Source organism: Nicotiana tomentosiformis, chromosome 1, assembly GCF_000390325.3.
Source record: "Nicotiana tomentosiformis chromosome 1, ASM39032v3, whole genome shotgun sequence".
NCBI lineage: Eukaryota > Viridiplantae > Streptophyta > Magnoliopsida > Solanales > Solanaceae > Nicotiana > Nicotiana tomentosiformis.
In genome coordinates, this window is record NC_090812.1 from 53,871,473 (window position 1) to 53,875,298 (window position 3,826).

The window sequence follows — 3,826 nt, forward strand, 5'->3', positions numbered from 1 at the left end:
TTCGAACAAAGACAACATGCTCACAACAACCCTAACCTCAAAAACCGACTCAATGTCACTATGTACTCATGGCTTGAACACCCAACATCATAGAGAAGTCTAATAACGTTACCTATCCCTCGTGAAACCATGTGCCCTCACAACAAGAACAATAGAGCGAGTTCAATCCACACATTCGAATCTCATGATCAAATATATTTTAATGACTCACATATATCAAAGAAAATCGCTCACTCTCACAAAGAAGTCACATGCATGAAATTAGTACCATAGGCTTGCCCTTAATGTAAATCTCTACTAATGTAAGCTCGCTCGATCTAAAATCAATTAGGACTTTTTCATGGTTGTAATGTGGGCTAAGGGACGGGTAGGATATATTTAAGGAATAGTGACTCACCCTCCTAAGCACTTTAATACATCACAAAATTACTTTAAGCGCAAATTCTTCAACACCACTTCAATTTCACAAACAATATCACCCCCAAAACAGTCCCTTTTTCTTTAAGCACTACTTTAATTCATACCCACTAGCAAGAACAAGATTTCTTTTTTTTCCAGATTTTTCTCTTCTTTTTTTTTTTCTTTTCTTTTTTCTTTTTTTCTTTTAATTTCCGCTAGTGGTGTATTATTTTACAAAATAAGTGCACCCTTCTTTCTTTCATTGGTTCCACTCAAAAGTCACCCCACACTTAGTCCCTTCTTACTTCTTTTAGCGCTCATCTAATAATTAAAGTGCTTTAAGAGGTAAAAGGATCAAAACAATGTCAATTAAGAATAAAAAGGGTATAGGCTTGTAATGTGGGTACCAAATAAAAGGTCTACAGGCTCAAAAGGGTTAACTAGGGATAGATTTTATTTGTGATAAGCAATAAGCTCAAAAAGATCAAAGAAAGCCTAAAATTATTTTTCAAACCGAGCATCACCTAAAATTTCGCTTCAACTCACATACCGGGCAAGTTCTAGACACAAGTACAATACATGGACTACACAAAAACCTCACCACACATGGCACATGACTCATTAAGGACGGTTACATTCCGACTCTCAAGTAATGCAAGTATTCACGGAGCCACGAGATATTAAGCATTAAGCGCAAAGTGAAACAAGTCAAGAAAATGAGAAATAGGCGCCACAAAACATGCTATCCATTTTAACAAGGCATCATCAATAATTTCAAATCATACAGAAGATACTACACATGCGAAAGTATAAATATGTTACTATCAAACAAGTCAAGGGCGCCTAGGTTCATCATTCTTGCTCCTTTTATTCCCTAAATTCCTAATCTACTCGGAAAGAAAAAAACTACCCGGTTCAAACTACATCCCATGGAAAAGAACCGAGGCACAAAGAAAAATCACAGGGGATTATTACTACCTAAAGAAAGCTAAAAGATATATTTTGGATTTTTGTTTAGACTTTAATCCCTCAAGAAAACTGTCTAGGAGATCAATCGTCGGGAAAAGTCTAATTTTTCTACTTTTTCTTTTTTTTTTTCACAAAAGCTACTACACTTAAGAATGAGTACTACAACTAAGCTAAAATAGCACAGAAACTCATCCAAACGATCTCCTCACCCCACACTTAAAATTTTGCAATGTCCTCAATGCACATTATAAATAATAAGAGGGTAAACGAGACTCCCTGGTAGGCCAAAGGCCGAAGCAATAGCGGCTCACGAGGTACTCAGACTTCCCCCAGGCATCGTCCTTTGTGTGGGCACCCCACACTTAGTCCTCACCATCTAGCTCGCTTTTGCACTCTTCTAATGGCTTTGCTTCCTATGCTCATAATCCTACAAAACAAAAATAAATACTACAAAATAATAAAAATAAAATAAAATAAAAAGTAAACAAAAATAAAAGAAAGCAGTAACGCTGGGTTGCCTCCCAACAAGCGCCTGATTTAACGTAGCGGCACGACGTGAACCACTTTTTGCCTCCACCTCGAACTTATGAATTGAGCCCCTAACATGGCATCCAGTTTGCGGCTATGCTCCAGTGGTGGGGCTACAAAGATAACCAGGCCAAGTAATAAATTTTTCACTCTACACTTCTCGGCCTTTAGATGAGGAATGTATTTTTTGCTTTTTGGCATGACAAATTCAAAAATATAGGCATCATGTTCCTCTTCCATTGACTCCTCCAAAGGCTTAGATGACTCGATTTCCATGTCATCATCCAAATACAATGTCGAAAAATGTTTAGAATGAGGACCAACACGCCCCAACTTTAGAATTGTATTACTATTTATATCCTCATATGTGCACACATTAGAGTCTTCAAATATAACATTATCTGCTACCTCGCATGGCTCTAGTGTACTTTTCTCAACATGGGCATCATCAACAGAAATATGCTCGAATGATTGGCTCTCCACTTTTAGCTCCTCAATTTGGCGTATAAGCTCCTTTTCAGCTTCTGACAACTCATTACTATTTTGTTGGGCGATAGACGCAACAACCTTTGCATTTAATTTATCTTGCAAGTCGTGAATAGTAGTGACAAATTTATAGATCCCTTGTCCCAGTTTAGATCTTCCCTCTATAAAGTGTCTCATCCCATCAGTAAGTTCCTCATGTTGAGCTTCATATATTTCTAACTTTTCAGCCTGTTCTGCCAGCCAAGTTTGGCTCAAAATCTCCTCTTTTTCAAAAATTTTCTCTTGCTGGTACTCGCTCTCTTCATTCAATTCTTCCATATTGGCCTTCATTCTTGTGATTGCTGCCCTCATTCTTTTCATATCTTTTTTGAGTTCATCCTGTTGCTCTGCTACTTGCCTCAGAATATCCCTAATATATGCATCAGGCTCCATATCCTGCACTTCATTGCCCCTATCAAACTCAGAAATATCATTAGAAAGATCATAATAAGGGCTCAGAGAAGGATGAACAAAATTAGGACAACCATCCCAATGGCCATCTTGACCACCACACATATTACAAATATTCCACTCAAAGGATTGAGATTGTGCGCGCAACTCGCTCCTGGGAACATTCTGACAATTTTTCCACCAGTGGGGTCCTCCACAATATGGACAAGGATCATCAAAATAAGAATAACCATCATTCGAACAATTTTTATTCCAAGATGCCATGCTAAAATAAATAAAAAATACTAACTAAAATAAAATAATAAAAAAAATATGAATAGATAAAAAAAATGTCTAATCTAGAAAAATAGCAAATTTCTAAGTCCCCGGCAACGGCGCCAAAAACTTGTTGCGACCAAACACACTCACGCAAGTATACGCGGTCGTCAAGTAATCAAGTGACTAAAAGTCGGATGTCGAACCCACGAGGACTTATGATTAACTATTAACTAAATTAGACTATCCTAATTATCTAAACAAGAATTAAACCTAAAAATATTTTATTCTAAACTAATTAAATAAAAAAATATAAATAATAAACTTTGAACAGAGAAAGAGCAGATTTTTATGATATCAATGTAATGAAAACGATCTAGGGTTATGGGCTATCTAACAATCCTATTGTATTCTTCAATTGAATTGACCGACTAATTTATCTAGCTTATTGGTTGACTGGGTTAATATTGCTCATAAGAATCTGTCGAGTTCTTACTCGCCTATTCAAGCTAACCTAACGCCTATATGTCTATGGAGTTAGAATCAACAAGAACGCATTTATAATTCCTGTAAATCAACCAAGCAAGGCAATTAGGTATATGTCTATCCTAACCACGAATCCGTTCCCCGATGCCCGAGTTCAAGAACTTGCCCTACTCAATCCTATATGCAATATAGAATTCCCACTTTCGAGTTCAATTCTAGATTCGTAGATAATATTCAATTGGTGATCAAGCAA